Below are 19,484 nucleotides of genomic sequence, written 5' to 3' on the forward strand. Positions count from 1 at the left end.
TTGGATGATGCGTATGTGTTGTAGGGTGTGTAGAGTAAATGGCCCCCATGCTGAGATCTCTCTGTCTTGGGTGATAGGTATGCATAGCAGGGTGTGAGGAATAACCCTGGGATTAGTGGGCGTAGTGGGGATACGTGGAGCATCACGTAGTGTGGCCAAATCTACGCACACTCTCACACTCCGTGTGGCCTCACTACGCGCCGCCCGCCTCCCGGCCGCCCTCATTTAAAAAAAACTTAAAGTATTTAAAAGTAAGAAAATGTCTTACCTGAGGTGCGGCGTCCCGGGGCTCCCTCTTCCCGCGCATTTCTCGCGAGAGCCACCTACAAACATGTTTCTCTTCATACACCTTTGCTAACAGTGAGCAGGGTGTTTCTCTTAAGAAACAGCAATCTCTCCACTGAAACCTCTGATAAGGGTAAAACATAAGTTTAGTAGAGTTTTAGGAAAACACTGCCTCTTCTGTTAATGCATTCAACATTATTTGGTTTATAATTAGAAAAACAATATATTCTTAAGTTATAACTATATACTGTGGGAACACTCCATATTTATACAAAACTTCCCTAATCACATCTCTCTACATTCTAATATAAACGTATACAATACTATACTGAGAAATCTACACCTTTATGAATAGCTTTTGAATCAATAAACACATGTACATCAATTGGAGGTAGTCAGGGGGCGCAGCTGCAACCCCTGAGTACTTCCAAATTACGTCAGTGAGTAAACATGGTGTAGAATAAGTTTATCAACAGTGGGGCACTTCCTGTCCCTTCTCAACAAACTTCATAATAAAGTATATTATTATTGGCTGAACTTTGAGCTGTTTCTTAAATGCAGCTGAAGACACTAGTCTCTTTCGGTTCCAAAAGAAAATCATATCTTCTGAGCACAAGTGAAAGAAATGACTGCACACCCAAACTATGAGGCACAGTGTAAGCTATCTCTGGTCCTACAGCCAATCACATCACAGCATTTCTTCAACCATGTAATGGAAATGTTAACTATTGGTTGATTTTAACATAACCTGCCCCTTTTTGTCTACTTCTCCCCATTCGATCTTGTATGACTTTCACAGGTTCATAATACCCCTCGTGGCAGGATCAGTCATTTTCCATGCGAGTCTCGCAAGCCTCTCGTAGGACCGTAAAACACCTTGTGGCAGGTTCATTAATTTTCCATTCGGGTCTTACAAGATGCTCACAGGATCTATTGAGATTTATGCGGCTAGCTCCACTTCCTGGCGCTTGCAAACTACTCTTGCAGAATTGCAACAGAATTGCATGGAAAAAGTACGATGTGGGAGTGACTAGCCTTTTCACTGACTCCCCTGTCTATGATAATGGGTGTGCACAGTAGGGTGTGATGAGAGAGACTGCCTTCTCCTTTTAGACCTTTCTCTCAGATGACAGGTGTGCGTAGTAGCTTGCAGAGAGGGAATAGCCTTTCCGCTGAGACCCCTCTCTCAGGTGATGGGTGTGCATAGCAGGGTGTTAGGATAAACTGGCCCAATCTGCTCGGGCAGACCTCTAGCTTGAGTGACGGGTGTGTGGAGTATGTGGGGAGGGACTAATCTCTCTGCTGACAACTCTCCTTTGGATGAGAGGTGCGCATAGTAGAGTGTGTGCAGGGGCTACCCTCCACACTGAGACCTCTCTCTCAGAAAGTGTGTGTGTAGTAGTGAGTGGGGAAGGACTGGAATCTCCTTTGAGACCATTCTCTCAAATGGCAGGTGTGCAGAGTAGGGTGCATGGATGGACTGACCTCTCATTTGAAACCTCTCTCTCAGATGACGAGTGTTTCAATGGACTAGCCTCTCCTGTGAGACCTCTCTTTTAGATGACAGGAAGTAGGGTGTGAGGAGGGATTGGATTCTCCTTTCAGGCCTCTCTCAGACGATGGGTATGCATAGTATGGAGTGGGTAGAGACTGGCTTTTCCTTTTAGACCCCTCTCTCAGACGATGGGTGTGCATGGTAGGGTGTGGGGCGGGACTAGGCCCTCCTTTCAGCCCCCTCTCTCAGATGACAGGTGCGCATAGTAGTGTGTGTGAGGAGGAACTAGCCTCTCCACTGAGAACTCTTTTTTAGATGATGGGTGTACATTGTAGGGTGTGGGGAGGGAATGGCCTCTTCTATCAGACATCTCTCTCAGATGACAGGTGTGCATAATATTGTGTGGGGAGGGACTAGCCTCTCCTCTGAAACCTCTCGTTTGGATGACAGGTGTACATATTAGGATATGTGGAGGGATTGGCCTCTCCACTGAGACCACTATTTTGGATGATGGATGTGAATAGTAGGTTATAGGAAGAGCCTTAACCCTACTCACAACTCTTCCCAAGCTGAGGGGCGTAAATAGTTGACTCTGATAAACATCATCTCCACTAAGACTCTTTCCTACAGTAACAAGAGTGTATTCAAAGATCACCTACTCCTTCCTTTTTTTCACAATCTTGCAAGAGTTTCAGGAGATCATAGCATTTTTTTAGAAAAAGAATTGACCTTCTACTCATCATACTTATGTATTGTACACTTCCTCTCAGTAACAAGGACCACAATGTGCATTTCTACTAGTAAAATGTATTGAGAACTTTAAAAAAACAATATACATATATTTTCATCACAGCAGTTATGCCTTTGAGATCTCCTCTCCAAACTTAGGGGGACGGGATGCCTTTTGGCTGCCCCCTTATACAGTTTTTTTTACTTCATTTTGACAACACCTGCCATTTTTCACAGTAAACAGTACGGTCGGCCATGTAATTTCTAGAAACAGCAAGCTAATCAGAGCACTTGCGAGACTCATAGGAGCCTTCAGGACCCTGGAAGAGTATTAAGGCTCAGTCAACCAATCAATCAATCAATCAATCAATCATAGCACTTGTAAAGTGCACTACTTACCCGTGAGGGTCTCAAGGCGCTGGGGGTGGGGGGTGCTGCTACTGCTCGAAGAGCCAGGTCTTGAGGATTCTTCTGATGGTCAGTAGGTCTTGGGTCTGCCGTAGGTGGGTGGGGAGGGTGTTCCAGATCTTGGTGGCGAGGTGGGAGAAAGACCTGCCACCGGCAGTCATTCTTTTGTTGCGGGGGACTGCGGCGAGGCCGGTGGAGCAGAGCTGGCGGTGGGGGTGAAGAAGCTGAGTCGTCTGTTGAGGTATGCTGGTCCGGTGTTGTGGAGTGCTTTGTGTGCATGGGTGAGGAGCTTGAAGGTTATCCTCCAGTTGACGGGGAGCCAGTGCAGGTCTCTCAGGTGGGGTGTGATGTGACTGCGGCGGGGGATGTCGAGGATTAGATGTGCAGAGGCGTTCTGGATGCGTTGCAGTCGTCTCAGGAGTTTGGCCGAAGTTCCTGCATAGAGAGCGTTTCCGTAGTCCAACCTGCTGCTGAGGTGGGCCTGTGTGACAGTTCTTCTCGTTTCGGTGGGGATCCACTTGTAGATCCTGCAGAGCATGCAGAGGGTGTTGAAGCAGTAGGAGGAGATGGCGTTGACCTGCTTAGTCATGGAGAGGGTGGAGTTGAGGATGACCCCAAGGTTGCGTGCGTGGTCGGTGGGTGTTGGAGCTGTTCCCAGTGTGGTCGGCCACCAGGAGTCATCCCAGGCCGAAGCGGTGGAACAGAGGATGAGGACCTCCGTCTTGTCCGAGTTCAGCTTTAGTCGGCTGTTCCTCATCCATTCGGCGACGGTCTTCATTCCTTCGTGGAGGTTGGTTTTGGCGGTGTGAGGGTCTTGCTGGGTGTCATCGGCATAGGAGATGATATTGAGGTCGTGCTGTCGGGCGACGTGGGCGAGAGGTGCCATGTAGATGTTGAACAGCGCTTGGCTGAGGGATGAGCCCTGGGGTCTGCCGCAGATGATCTCAGTGGCATTGGAGCGGAAGGGGGGGAGGCGGACGCTCTGAGTTATGCTGGAGAGGAAGGATGTGGTCCAGTCCAGGGCCTTCTCTTGGATCCCGGCGTTGTGTAAACGTGTTCGTAGTGTGCGGTGGCAGACCGTGTAAAAGGCGGCTGACAGGTCCAGGAGGATGAGGGCCGCTGTTTCTCTGTTGTCTAGCAGGGTCCTGATGTCATCGGTTGCTGCGGAACCTGGACTGTGACGTGTCCAGGATGCTGTTCTCCTCGAGGTAGCGGGTCAGTTGTGGAGTAGGGCATTGATCTCGGCGTGCTTCCAGCTTTCCGGGAAGGTTGTTGTCTCGAAGGAGATGTTGATTACTTTACGGAGATGGGGTGTGATGGCTGTACTGGCTTTGTTGAAGATGTGGTGTGGGCATGGGTCTAATGGTGATCCGGAGTGGATGGTGTTCATAATCTTGCTGGTGTCCTCGTCGATGATGTTGGTCCAGGAGAGCAGGTGGTTGGTGCGGGTGGTGGTCGTGGGGGCGGAGGTCTCAGTGGTTGTCAAGGCAGTCGTGGCGTTGAAGCTGTCGTGGATGTCGGCGATCTTGCGGTGGAAGAAGGTGGCCAGCGAGTCGCGCAGGTCTTGCGAAGGTGGGATGTCGTTGGTGTTGGAGTTGGAGTTGGAAAGGTCCTTCATGATGTTGAAGAGCTCTTTTCTATTGTGTGCGTTATTATCTAGACGGTCTTTGAGTGAGGCCCTTTCGGCGGATCTGATGAGGGGATGGTGTCTGCGGGTGGCGTTCTTGTGGGCTGCTAGGCTGTCCGGTGTTCGTTCGCGGATCCAGTTCTTCTCCAGTTTTAAATGTTCGTTTGGAGGCCTGGAGGTCTTCGGTGAACCAGGTGGCTTTCTTACTGGTGTGGCTGTTGGAGGGTTTCTTGAGCGGGGCGAGGGTGTTGGCGCAGTCGTCGATCCACTGTCTGAAGTTGCGGGTGGCGGTGTCGGGGTTGGTGGGGTTGGCGGGTGGGCTCTGGGCGAGGGGGTGGTTAGCTGGTTTTCGGTGACTTTGCTCCAGCAGCGGCGAGGCATCTGTTGGGTGCGGTGGTGCGTGGTGGGCTTCCTGAAGGCGAAGTGGATGCAGTAATGGTCGGTCCAGTGGAGTTCGGTGGTGTGGTTTAAGGAGACGTGGGAGCTTGCGGAGAAGATGGGGTCAAGCGTGTGGCTGGCGGCCTGGGTGGGTGTTGTCAAGAGCTGTCTGAGTCCGAGGTTGGCGAGGTTGTCGATCATGGTGGTGGAGTTGGTGTTGTTGTTGTTCTCGAGGTGGAAGTTCAGGTCCCCGAGGAGGATGTAGTCCGCGGAGGCGAGGGCGTGTGTGCTGATGAAGTCGGCGATGGAATTGCTAAATTGTGGTCGGGGTCCAGGGGGTCTGTAGACGAGGGATCCTCTGAGGGTGGTGTTGGGGTCGGTGTGGACCTGGAAGTGCAGGTGTTCGGCGGTGCTGAGGGTGCTCAGAGCAAAAACAGACCTATTGCCCAACCACGTGGCTGCATTTTTTAATTTGCACTCTTGCTAGACACTTGTGAGACAATTGCGAGCCCAACCTTCCAAATATCTATTTTATTTTACCCTTAATATCTCAAAACTACCACACAGATTTACAACGAACCACAAAAAGCACAATCTGTGGACCAAGATTCCTGTCGAATTTGGTGTAATTCTGTTCCGCCGTTTTTGCTGTAGCCTTGTCTCAAGAAGTCTATGGAAAATGCATGGGGGTTTTGTGTTTTGAAATCCCCTTTTTTTCTCGCCCCCACCTGATGGATCACCCCAAAACTTTCCAGGAAGGAGCTGAGGTGGATGAACATTTTTGGGGAAACGTTTTGTGAAGAAACTGCAAACGGGGCCAAAGTTAATAGCAAATCAAAAAAGCTCTGCCTATGGAAAAGCAGACCTAACTACAACTACCTCTAGGTAATATACATATATGTGTGTGTGTGTGTGTGTGTGTGTGTGTGTGTGTGTGTGTGTGTGTGTGTGTGTGTGTGTGCGTGTGCGTGTGTGTGTGTGTGTGTGTGTGTGCGTGTGTGCGAGTTTGTGTGCGTGTGTGTGTGTGTGCGCGCGCATGCGTGCTTGTGTGTGTGTGCGCGTGCTTGTGTGTGTGACTGTGGGTGTGTGAGTGGGTGTGTTTTAATCACATGATGCTATCAAGACAGCAACAAATGTTAATAGGATTCCTACAACTGCTTAAAAGCAAAAAAGGCTTGAGATTGGTGCCTATCTACATAACTAGAGGGATGGAAAGAGGAGGACAAAAACCAGGAGAAAAAACATGGACTGCCTTGAAAGCCAGGGGGACCAAGACAACTAGGACCAAGAGGAACACAAAGATAAACAAGACAAGGAAGACCAAAAAGATCAATGAAACCATGGCTAGGAGGACCACGCTAAGAACCAAGACAAGTGAGACCAGGTGGACCAGGGCCATGTGGAGCCTTGGCAATAATAACAGGAAAATGAAACACATCTGAGGAGAACTCACATTAGGATAATTATGACTAGAAGGACCAGGAGGGTAAGGACCAGGATAAGGGATAAAAGGACTGAGATTTAATGCATGGTTTGCTGGTAGACAACAACATGGAGCATCAAAATCATAATGACAGGCACGCAGATGACAAGGACATTAAGGGGCACATGCATCAACAATGCCATTTGCGATTCCTTATTAGCGAAAAATAAGGAATCGCTAATAAGGAATAGCAAAAGGCTATGCATGTAGGAATCGCTATTCAAATAGCGATTCCTTAACTTTCCTTAATTGCTACTAGCAAATTGCGAGTAGCAATTAAGGAATGCCATCCCAATCATTCCTATGGGCCTCCAGGCCCATAGGAATGAATTGGAGATTGCATGAGCAAATAGCGAGTACCAGTAGGTTCTCGCAAATTGCTCATGCAATTTCAAGGGTGCAAGGGTGTCAAAATGACACCCTATTGCACCCCTGAAATTGATATGTGCACATATGTTGCACACACATGCTCTAAGGGCATGTGTGTGCGCAACATGAAACTTTGAAAAATGCACAAAAGTGCATTTTTCAAACTTTTAGCAAATTACCATGCAGTTCATCTTCATGGTAATTTGCTCCCCCTATTAGCGAATTCGCTAATTTTTTAACTTTCATGCATTGCATTTAAGGAATCCCAAATTGAGTTCCTTAAATTAAGGAATCTCAATTTGGGATTCCTTAAATGCTATCGCTGTTTAAGGAATCGCTATTTAAGGATTCCTTAAATAGCGATTTTTGCTTTTGGGTTGATGCATTGGGATTGGGTATTTTTAACTCAATACCGGGAGCTATTAGCGAATCGGTATTTTACCGACTGGATTTTGGCTTGATGCATGAGGCTGTAAGGTGCAAAAAATCTATGAACAGGATGGTAAGCTCAAGAGGATCACTAGAAGCTGGATTAAGAGGTCCAGGACAAGAAGGATGATGTCCAAGAGCTCCAAGGTTGAAAGGACCAGGATAATGACGAGGAAGACCAGAGGGGCCAAGGCTAGATGTACCAAGATAAGGAAGACCAGGTGAATGAGGGGCTGCAGGAATAATCACCAGCAACAAGTCGGGGATAACGCCCTCCAATCCTGGTAACAACTCAGGGCGTGAGGCAACGCTCTGTCCATCATTACCCCGGACGTTCTTCCTGGTTATTCCGAGTGGAATAAATATAGGAGTGGAGGGCGTTATCCCCGACTTGTTGCGGGTGATTATTCCTGCAGTACCGTGTATCTTTGAATACGCAGGTACACTAATTGGTTCTATCATTCCTTTCTATTCTTTTGCTTTGTGACAATTTGCACTTCACTTTTTGTTGCAGTAGTATCATCGTATGGTCCTGAAGAAAGCCATGATCATATTGTCAGATCTTAGTTGGCTGAAACATGTAGACCGCATTTGTTATTAGCGAGCTCGGAGACTTACCGAGAACACGCTTTCATGTTTTTTATTACTTGACACCCTGAGATACTGAATAAACATATTTTTCTTAGGGTAGTCAATTTTAATACACTGTTTATACACACTGCACGTTCTTCACATTCTCTTCACCACACTTCAGGTAGCTTCATCGATCTTTAGGAGATCTAGTCCTCTGTTTTCACACTTAAAACATCCGTGAGCTCCTCCTTTTGACACTAGCAAGGAGTTTCAGCTCCTTCACTGCACCAGGTGCGGTTAAGAGGAGGTCCCAAATGATGAAGCATGCCACTTCGGTGGGTGATGGGACTTTGTCCTCTTTAAGAGGACTCTTTTTCACAACCATGTTGTCTTGTCGTTATTAGCTCTCAGTTCTGTTTCATGAGACCCGCGGACTCTTTGTTGATATAGATTTAGTGAATAGGGGATTTGTCAGCGCTGGTCTGTAAATTTCCCTCAGACCCTTTAACCAATCGGTGTTTATGATATGTTACTGTCTTCCCTCCACAAAGGGCAATGGTCTGATCCGTATGGCAGTCTTGCAATCTTCACGGCCACCTCCCTGGTATATGGGGTCACTGACTTCACTGCACACATGGACTACTGTCCTATCGGCATTGCAGTCTTGCGATCTTCATGGTGGCGCCTGCTGGCATATCCGGTCACTCCTTCACCCCGCACATTGACTATTACCTGATCTGCATGGCTAACTTCATGGCAGCCCCCTCTGGCATACAGGGCGCCAACTTGAATCTGCACAAGCAATGACCCGATCTGTGCAGCAGCCATATTCTTACACCTCACTACAGGGATCCACTGGCCAGGATCCCTCCAGTGGACCTCACTCCCTCCAAGCAGTCTCCTCTTCTTCACAAGGCATGTTGGTCTTGACAAGCAGGCAGGCACTGGTGTGCCATACTGCAGGGAAGGTAGTCTTGGATTTTCCTGAGTGATGTTAATGCACCCAGGTAGGAGACTGGCAGACCTTAGGCCCCAGTCCTGGTCACAGGCAGAAATCTTGTAGAGCTTCTCCTCCTCAACATGCAGCCTGAATTTCAATTTTGGGGGGGCTCAAACTTCCCTTCCCTTCCTATAGACCATTTCCAGACCCAAATGTGAAATGGGGTCTGAATCTTTGAAGTTTATGATGGGGGTCTGTGTATTTTTGAAGTGCCCACTTCTCTGCCTTTCCTCCAGAAAGCAGTGTGCCACAGCAGAAGCGACTCCAAATCTGATTACCAGAGGTTCACACCCGATGTCAGCCACAGTGATATATCCATCAAAGGTTTACCCCCAAGGCACCAGCCTTACTCTGTTTGATTCTCTTATCAGTAACATCTCCTTCCTGAAATGCCCCTCAGCTCTTTTCCAGTGACCTCTCTGTGCATCAAAGATCACCCTTTGAAATTAATTGAAGACCCTGATTCTTCCTCCTCCAGTGTATGTCCCGCACAGCACTCAGTAAGACCTGGGTAGTTTCCTCTACCTGCACATGCTCCTCACTCAGCCCTGGATCTCACAAATTGGAACCCAGAGCCTTCTATTAATTGTACTCCATTCACTGGCACCAATACATATATACAACCATACATGTAGGTCAAGGATGAGTTAATCAAACAACAGCAGAACGTTGCATGAGTTATCCTGTAGGCCTCATTCCAGTGGCACAGATAAAAAGGCCTGTTAACTCCTTCTGATCACTGCACAGTATGTTGCAGTAGCCTCCCACCTCTATGAGCGCTTTTGGTGCCCTTCCCGGTTCCACCAGACCACAATCTGTGAGACAGGCCTATGTCATGGTACACATGTATAATCTGTGTTTGCCAATGACCATAAAAATCAGCATCAGCGATCCAGATACCATTGCAAAAGGGGAACTCAGGGCAGCGGTGCACATCTGTCACCATGCGAGGGAATTTTCACTCACAAGAATCATATTCACCAGCTTAAATGTATTCTTGGCAAGAGTGTGAGAAACATAAGCAACCCAATTAATTATAGCCAGCCCACCTCCAAAGTTATAAGAACCCTTATTTGTTGCGTACGAGTGTGAGATAGCCTATTCCATGTCAGGATCAGAAAGTGTCCTCAGCCACTGATCTACAGCAAAAAGCAAATCAAATCACATTCGCTGAGCTGTCGCTTTATATGTCATCCCACAGCGTGTGTTCGAGAGCAGCTATAGATGGAACCTCATTAGTGGGAAGTGAGTCATCCCACAGACTTGGATTACGAAGGCTACTGTCAATAGAGCTCGTGCGGAGTGCTGATCAGGGAACATTGTATTTGTAATTGTAACGCTCATGCGCCCTCTCCTCAGCACCAGGCTTTACTTACCCACCCTGCTTGAGTAAGAGGAGGACTAGAATTTCAAGCCCCTCACACAGCAGTCCAATAAACAAGCCCAGATGTGTTTGTCTTTAGAGCCCCGTAGATGTGGTCATTACTAGCCACATAATTCAATGCTTGCTTTGTTATGGGTTTTGTAAAAGGTTATTGTTGGAGAAGTTGACAGGCCCTCATCAATCTACTGGGGTGGTGGACTGAGCTAAAGAATGATGATGGATTAAACCCAGATCAGTTGACTGGGGGTGAGTGCTTGCAATGTTCAACACTCCCTCCACCATCCCCTTTGGTTTTGCCTCATCAATCTAGACATTCCATCGGCCAAAAGCGGTAATCATTTTTTGGTGTAAAAAAGCAGGCATTGTTATACTAATCCTTGGTACTTAAGGGAATGATATTATGCGTCAATGTGCTCCTTATGAAAGGGCAGCATGCCAACACGCACAGGGAAGTTAGGCAATGGCTGAAGCAGGCCTGTATGGTATAGTGGGTGGAAGGAAAATGTGAACGACACAATAACAGACCAACAGATGAAGAGGACGTGCCGAAAGTTACTATAAGTATATTATTCCTATGATTTTTTGGTAAAATCAAGAAGTATTGGCTAACACTAGCCCTAATCAAAAATTAAAAATAGTAAGTGGTATTTTAAACTAAGCCCGAAGCCCGTCTTAGCCACCACCAAGTAATCAAAGGAAAAATTGAAACCAAAGAAAAAACGTCAATAGAAATAATCACGTTTTCTTGCGCACATACGTAAAATAACCAGGTAAAATAAGAAACGAATAAAAAGTTAGAGAGACTGGGCCAGGACCCCAAACAGCCCAGAGTAACCGAACTGAGGTACTGTATGTCTTGAAATGAGGAGTTGCCGCCCTATACAGGACATAGAACGGACTGCAAAGCGTCCATCCCGAGTTTGATCTGAACTTTAACCATGCATTTATGCCTTAATCAGTTTCGCCATATATATTAACTTTTAATGCCAACGAAAATTCACCTCCTCATTCTAGTTGCAGACTATTGAAATGAAGTACATGTTCTGGTATTATCTCTCCTTGACTTTGGCATCGCAGTCAGAACTCTCCGGCCTTCGAGGTAAATTCACAAAGGGTCATGTTGAAAAGTTGTCAGTCAGCATCCTTAGTAAACAACTAAATGTAATGACTTTTTAGCAGTTTACAGTCAAAAGTTTTATCTCCTTTCCTTCAAATACTCTTATATTTATCATTGCCATCTTGGTAGGATTACTGCTTGCAGTCTGGCGTGAAGAGGTCACGTTCTTTACCTGGCCACATTACTTAAAGTGTACCTTATCACATCCACGATGTGGGTTGGTCTTTGGTGTACCAAATCTGCACCAAAGGTCAGCCTGCTTGCACTCGTACACACCCCAGACATGCCCTGAGCCTCCATGCTACTGATTTTCCAGCACAATCTAAGGTCAGTGTCGCTCGCATATCATTCTCACAGTTTTCATCTTTCTCTGCGCTCTCACTTGCACGGTTATACTCCAACCTCTCTCATGCCCCTTTCAACCTTAACTTGCCCATCTTCCACAGGCCAAAGTGATACTGCCATATTTGCTCCCTGTGCATTGTTTTAGGACAGTTCTGAATTAGGATCTACCACTGCTGACTCTGTTGCCCTTTCTAATGGTCTATCCACCCCTCCTAATACTTCATTCTATACTCAGGTTTCTAATTAAAACTCTACTTAATTTCAGCTGTCTCTTGAGATACTGCTCTGGTCAACATCTACACTGCTGTTGTACTAATGCTCGTTCTCTCAAAGAACATGTGCTTGATATACATGACTTGTTTCTGGATTATAACTTTGACGTCCTATTTATCAATGAATCCTGGACTCATGCCACCTCTGCACCTGACCTTGCAATTGCCACCCGCCCCCTCTTGCTTCACCTTTCGCATTCAGAGATGAATGGGGACAGATTGGTGATCATCCATAAACAGTCACTAGCAGTTCCTCTTGATCCATTCTTACCTATTGGTTCCAGGTTCACAAGTGTCTCCCTCTTGCTTACTTTTCAGTCTACTAATCTATTGCCGGCCATGCTCCATGTCCACGTTATTACAGATATGTCTGATTTTCTAACTCACTTACTTCTTGGGCCTTCATTGACTGGTGGATTGTAATTTTTACGAATAGTTAAGCAGGCATTGCTTGGCACACAAGTGCACACTCACTTCCACCAACTCACTCACAAGGGCACAAATACTCTTAGCTACACATCCACAAGCACACTCGCATACCCATCCATTCACAAGTGCACACACATACTCACATCTATCCATCAACAAGCATACTCATTGACACTCATCTATTCACAAGCATGCATACGTATTCATGCCAACCATTCACAAGCCCATAAATACACACAGTTGCGCACTTCTATTCACACACGCAAATACACATATATTGATACATACAAGCATGCGCCCAAATGTTCAATAAGCAGTTACATGGCCAGAGTGTTAGAAGTATAATAGAAAGGAGCGGAGTAATGTTACATGCTATCCACGAATAATCATTAGTAAATGAAAGCATAGATTTGTAAGGATTGTTCCAAGTAATATTGAGCCCTGATGATGTCCTAGATAGGACGAAACGCATTGGCTGTACGATTATATACACTGAGCATTATTTACTGAATGGACTTATTATAATGTTTATAATTTTGAATATTGTTTGAACAATGTATATGAATTGGCTGTACGACTGTATACACTGAGCATTATTTACTGAATGGATTTATTATAATGTTTGTAATTTTGAATATTGTTTGAACAAAGTATATGAAATAATGCAACAGTTTTACATGTGATGGTTGAGATGGAAACCAATGTTACAGTTTATTGGAATACTATCGAACAATTGATTATTTGAAATAATTGGGAGGGAAATACTCAAAGAATTACAAAGAATAAGAAATAAAAACAAATAACTCAAATTTATTTTGTACTACAACATTTATTCGTGGATAGCATGTAACATTACTCCGCTCCTTTCTATTATACTTCTAATGTTTTGTATTTTAGTGGCTTTAACGGTGGGCCACTAGGAGCGAGCAGGAGACCATTAATTGTAGGTAATGACATTATTACACTAGATATTACTCTCTGGTGCACACATAGCCGTAACCCTCATCGTTGCTTTCATAGTAGTACATGGCCAGAGTGGTAAAGGTAAGGCCAGCGGGTGGCAGGAGGAAGAAGCACAAAAGGAGATGGAGGATTTGTGAGGATAGTAAATAACTGAAGATCCCACTGCCTCCTCTCATTGGCTAACCTTGTCATGGGTCAGCCAATGAGAGCAGACCTTCCCTAACTAACCAAAAAGAGGTTTTGGGTCAGTGAGATTTGCTGACCCCATCCCACTGTGTGACAAAGCATCATTGATGAGGCGTCATTGATAGACTATCAGCCCACTGCACTGAAGAGCTTAAAGAAGAAGTATCACTCTCCCTCTAGTCATAAGGGAGAGGACCTTGCTGTTCTGCGCTGATGATATCACAGCCCTCAGGGTTGTGAGATCCTCAGCCCAGAAAAGCTTGGTTAACTCTGCCAGGTGCCTACACTTTAGCGCATGTAAAGCAACCAGCTGTCTGATGCTGACATGATGAGTGTCTCTCGGGCTGACCTTGGCACAGTGACAGACACTCGTCAGAAGCCCTACGTATCCTGAAATCAGATGCAAGACCATTCTTTGCTTGTGCAATAGCAACATTTCTGGGTAAATTATGGTCCATTAGAAGGAGGGCACTATTGACTTTATTGACTTGTAGTAAGTAAATGAATTGAAACCCAAATGATCTGAACAGATGGGCGTGTATTTTGTATTAGCACTTTGGATTGTAAATATTTGGATTGCTTGCCATTTTAATTTTGATGTTAGGATGTATCTCTTAAATATTGAAATATGCTGAAATTTGCACTATGTACATATTGTATCTTTGTGATAAGTTTTTTTACCCTAATTTTTATCTCTTTTTAAACTATAAAGAGCCTGTATAGGAAGTATTTACATCTACAGTACCTTTTATTCCGATTATTGCCATGTAAGATCTACGTGCTTTTTCTATCTTTCTTTTATGGTACTGTAAAACCGAAATAAAGACTTTGATGATGAGACACTCATCATGTTTTGGAAAAGGGAGTGGGGTGCCACTGCATTCATTGTTAGGGATATCAACTTACGGTTAGACTTGGGCACTGCACCAGACAGTACTAGTCTCCAAGACTCATTCTCTGCTCTTGGTCTCTCCCAACACGTGAAGCAGGGCACACTCTCGATCTGATGTCTTCTCCCAACCAAGCTGCCTTTCTTCATTCCTCTCCATTAGCCTGGTCGGACCATTTCTCTATATTTCTAAATTGAGCTCTCCCCTCCTTTTAGTGCCCTGCTCTCACTTCTATGCATAGCTTAGCTGACCACCCTTGGTCCAAACGTAATCTGTCTGGTTGTGAAATCATATTGAACAACTCTCGCCCCGTTCTGGATTCTTCCATGGAGGTTGCAGTCAATCAGTTTGACTCATGGCTTGCCAATGTTCTCGGGAGCCTTCCAGTGAATTGGCAGGGTTTCTGTTCCATCAAACATGTGTTTCACTGACACCCCACCACCTCTGTTTAGATGCGGGAGAAACACCAGGCTTCGAGGAAGGTTTCTTTCCGAAAAAAAGAAAAGCTTGCCAAGTGGGGCCAAAACAACTTCACAAAGTTTTTAATGATTTCCTTAGCCGTAACTAACTGAGTGTTTATGCATGAGCTATGATCCACAGAACTACTACTCCTTATAAGCATAGTCCCGCATAGCAAAGCCCAAAACAGTAGCTTGAGCAAAATGTTTCGTTCAGTGTTTCTCTTCTTTATGTCTATTGCCCTATAAAGTGTACTCACACCACTTATGTTTCTCAGCCCAACTCCTGGTGTGATACATGGGATTCTGAACCGTTATCCACAGTGCAGGTATTATGGTGGGGATTATTAAAGGAATGACTACCAGCTGTGACTCGTGCCTTTTCTGCATTTTGCCAGCGATTCCAGCCCTCAGCACCTACACAATCCTTGGTGCTCTAATGATATCCCTGCCTGCTGGACTCTGAGACTCCCTCCAGCCTCCCCCTAGCAGGTGGTCCCCCTTGCCTCTCCAGCCTCCATTTAGCAGGGGCTCCCCTTGTCTCTCCAGCCTCCCCTTAGCAGGGGGTCCCCTTGCCTCTCCAGCCTCCCCTTAGCAGGCGGTCCCCTTGCCCTTCCAACATCCCCTTAGCAGGGGGTCCCCTTGCCTCTCCAGACTCCCCTTAGCAGGGGGTCCCCTTGCCTCTCCAGCATCCCCTTAGCAGGGGGTCCGTGAATGACCCTTCCTCAGGGGAAAATCTAGAAGTTCAAAAGAAAATAAACAATTTTAAACTCCACATAAGGATATACTTTGAGAAACTCAATTGCCCAGGTTTATCCCGATCAACATTGACGTGCTCTTGGACCCATAGGATCCCATATCAAATGTTAATGCATGTTCATATCAATCATCGTGCTATTACATGCTTATGTGATGGTTTTATTTTATTGTCAGTGACCCATGCTGCGTGGGCGTGACTGACTTTCCAATGCGTGATTGAATAATTTGTTGTGATTCTTAGTAGCGAGGTTAGATTATTTTTCTTTTTGCATTAAAGCAATTCAGTGATATTTGTTTTTTGTTTTTTCATAGGAAACAAAGTTCCATCGCCCACAATTCTTATTAACAAAGAGGACACATTGTGTAAAGGTGAGTGCGCACTTAGTGAGGTGATTTATACTGGTAGGACTGTGTTCATAATAGGCATCATTAATCTTACGTTGTACTTCTTATGACAGGACTGATTACTCGCTACATGGCTTTCACAGGACTCTACGGGTACATTGTTGCATGAGGATTATGTAACACATTGACTTAATACACTGGGTGTACAGACGGAGTGGGCCTGATTCACAGAACTAACAAGACAAAATCCTAAACTTACTACCATTTTTGTATTCACAGAAGGCACTTACTCATTTTGGTATTCACAGAAGACACTTACTCATTTCGGAATTCACAGAAGTTAGGAGTCCTAACTTTAGGACTCCTAAATGCCTTCTGTGAATACCGAAAGTCTTAAAATTAGGATTTTTCTCAGTTTAGGAATCCTAAAGTTAGGACTCCTAACTTTACTACTACTAAACTGAGAAAAATCCTAATTTTAAGGCTTTCGGTATTCACAGAAGGCATTTAGGAGTCCTAAAGTTAGGACTCCTAACTTTACTACTACTAAATTGAGAAAAATCCTTATTTTAAGACTTTCGGTATTCACAGAAGGCATTTAGGAGTCCAAAAGTTAGGAGTCCTAACTATACTACAACTAAACTGAGAAAAATCCTAATTTTAAGACTTTCGGTATTCACAGAAGGCATTTAGTAGTCCTAAAGTTAGGACTCCTAACTTCTGTGAATACCGAAATGAGTAAGTGCCTTCTGTGAATACCAAAATGAGTAAGTGCCTTCTGTGAATACCAAAATGGTAGTAAGTTTAGGATTTTGTCTTAAGTTAGATCTGTGAATCGGGCCCAGAGAGTCAACAGTAGACGCATCACGCAGCATGGGCTCTCCCACAGTAAAAGCTCAAAAATTAGGTGTTCAAAAAGCAAAAAATCTTGGCGGCTCAGAGGGTCAGAACCACCTTCTAACAGCCCCTACCTAAGTGTCCCTCACCCAAGTGCATGGTAACTTGGGATTAAAAAGAATAGACAGAAACTATTGACAGCTTTAATGTGCATTTTACTGAGGAATCCCTTATTGTGATAAACATTCCTTTTATACCAATGTTCAGCTTCCTAATGAAGCAAATGATTCTAATTTGCCAGCTTTATGTGTATTTGCATTATTTAATGTGAATTTGATGTGATATTGGATTTCTGTATAAAAGATCAAACTGCAGTATATTGTTTCAATAAGATAGAAGAGAACAGCTTCTGATGGACAGAAATGTGACACTCTAAGAAACTGTTGATATTGCTAAAAATACAGAAGTCTCTCTAAGTTCAGTCAGGGTAGTAGGAGATATACATTCACCAGCTAATGGGGTTTGTGCCATCAAAAGCCAAGTTTCGCTGATTCACACAGTTCTATGGCCAAGGACAAGAATAGAGATAATTCCAATTCCGATTTGTGGTGTGGATCACGCCCCCAAGCAGCCAGCATAAAAGCTATCCATCCATCGAAAGCAATGCTTCAAGTGTAAAAAAAATGCCATTTCTCCACTGTCTTCTACAATACATCAAGAGGATCAGCTCTATACAGGCTCAGGAGAGTAACTGTTTTGACTCCAATATTAAACAAACATTGTCAAAGCCACTAGGTCTCTAATATGCAAATTGTAACTTCTGAACATCTGAACTGCAAGTAACACAAGGATCTCTGTGACAAAAGACAGTAACCCATTGAGCTATCCGCATAGAATACAGGGTATCTGCATTTCAAAACTACCAACAGACAAATGATTGCTCTCCAGCAGGATCATAAACCACTAGCCATATCTGGACATGTTTTTATTGTTGTCTTACATCTGTGGGAGAGTTTGCCATTCTAATAATAAAAACAGTTTAAAGGAAGCATGCAGGAAGTATGTGCCACACATGCTCTTACCTGCTCAGTTCCAAGCAGCTGCAGGGGCCAGGAAAGGTGAATCAGGATAAACACCCTTCTTTTCTCGTGCACTGAATAGAAACAGAAACATCCATGCAGCAGGACAGAAGGCAAAGGTTTCCCATGGCCAGAGAATGGATTTGTCCTCTTGCCATGCCCCTATGGTACCTGCACGGGTGGGCGGGGACACAGCCCACCTTTCTAAAAGGAGATGCGTGATGGGGGTGCCTGTGAGAAAGAGCCCAGGCCCGATCACGCAACTCCTAGAACAGGAACAAAAACAATTCAAGTGGCTCTTTTCGATTGCCCTTCATGCAGTTACTGCGAGGGCCAAGGCTCCTGTTTGGGTGGGCCAGGCTCATGTTTGGGTGGGCCTGGCCCTCCTGGCCCACCCGCTAGAACCGGGCCTGAATTGCAAAAGCTCATGGGTTTGCGTATTTATTTTAGCTGTGTGATACAGCAGTGTGGCTGTGCAGCATGTCTAAATATGTTGAAAAAAGTGCTCTGGCATGGCCAGGAAACTATAATGAAATGGACAATACAAGCAACTAATTGAACCTGCACATATGAAAACACAAGCTAGGAAAAAATAGAACATGACAGATACGCATATGATATAAAAATGAATAAAATGATAATCAGCGTAGATTAAAGTGCTGGCATAATGTTAATCCTGTGCACGGCTGAGGCTGTCCAGAGACGCAGTTGCAGGGAATGTTATCCGAAAAAGAAAGCTTAGGCTGTGGAAAGCACCCAGCAGGGCATGAGGAAGAACATATTCAAATGTGTAAAAAGTAGGTCAAGTATGTGCGTTAAGAGTAGGATCAGCAAGAAGAATCCGAAATGTGTAAAGGGGAAGAAGCAAAACCCCAAACCGGGACACAGGTGGGGGCTGGAGAGAGGGTACTACCCAGAAGATCGGAGCGTGAGAGAAGAGACCGGAAGTTCCGGCTCTGTAGGTACAATCCTGAAGGCAACGCTTTTGGAAAGAAGTGGTAAGAAATCCGTGCACATGCAGAGGCCGAAAAACTGAAAGTAAAGATGAGGCACCCGGAAGAACATGACATGAATGTGTAAAATTAAATGAGCATGCAGTAAAGGTGGGGTACCATCAATGAATGGGATTCGAATTAGTGATGTGTTGTAAGAGGAACTCATGAAGTCGCAGGCATTGAATGAAGGTAACACAAAGCTGCACCATATTTACAATTATATGGTGCATCCGTGGATTTACCCCTGCGATGGCGCTACACTTAGCAGTGCCTATCTTGGAACCATTGTCCAAATACGTGGACGTGTTCCTTAAACCTTTGCTGTTGGATGTTCCCTCATACTTGTGGGACACTATGGATTTCCTTGTGACCCTGATATCCACGTGTTGGCAACTATGGACGTGTCATCTCTGTAAACACAATCCCTCAGCAAGATAGGCTGGATGCGATGGAAGTATATTTGGAGTCAAGGAACAGACCTCATCGGGTCCCAACAGAATTCATTCTGAAAGTAGCATCGCTACCACTCGACGCAATTCTTTCAAATTTGAGATATGAGCAACAATTTGTGCACCGGAACAACCTATAGAGTGCTCATATCAAACAGTGGTTTAGATACAGAGATGATGTGTGGTGCCTTTGGGAGAGC

General features: G+C 45.1%; 1 protein-coding gene across 3 annotated transcripts in view; it reads left to right on the forward strand.

The window, feature by feature from the left end:
* Positions 1–19,484, forward strand: part of LOC146809541 (galactoside alpha-(1,2)-fucosyltransferase 2-like) — a 481,546-nt gene that overhangs the window by 418,733 nt on the left and 43,329 nt on the right. For all 3 annotated transcript variants that reach the window (XR_014966453.1, XM_085616372.1, XM_085616373.1), the window contains one exon: positions 15,892–15,948. The gene's annotated coding sequence lies outside the window, so the exon portion shown is untranslated. The remainder of the gene's footprint in view (positions 1–15,891; positions 15,949–19,484) is intronic.

Source organism: Triturus cristatus, chromosome 7 (assembly GCF_964204655.1).
Source record: "Triturus cristatus chromosome 7, aTriCri1.1, whole genome shotgun sequence".
Lineage (NCBI taxonomy): Eukaryota > Metazoa > Chordata > Amphibia > Caudata > Salamandridae > Triturus > Triturus cristatus.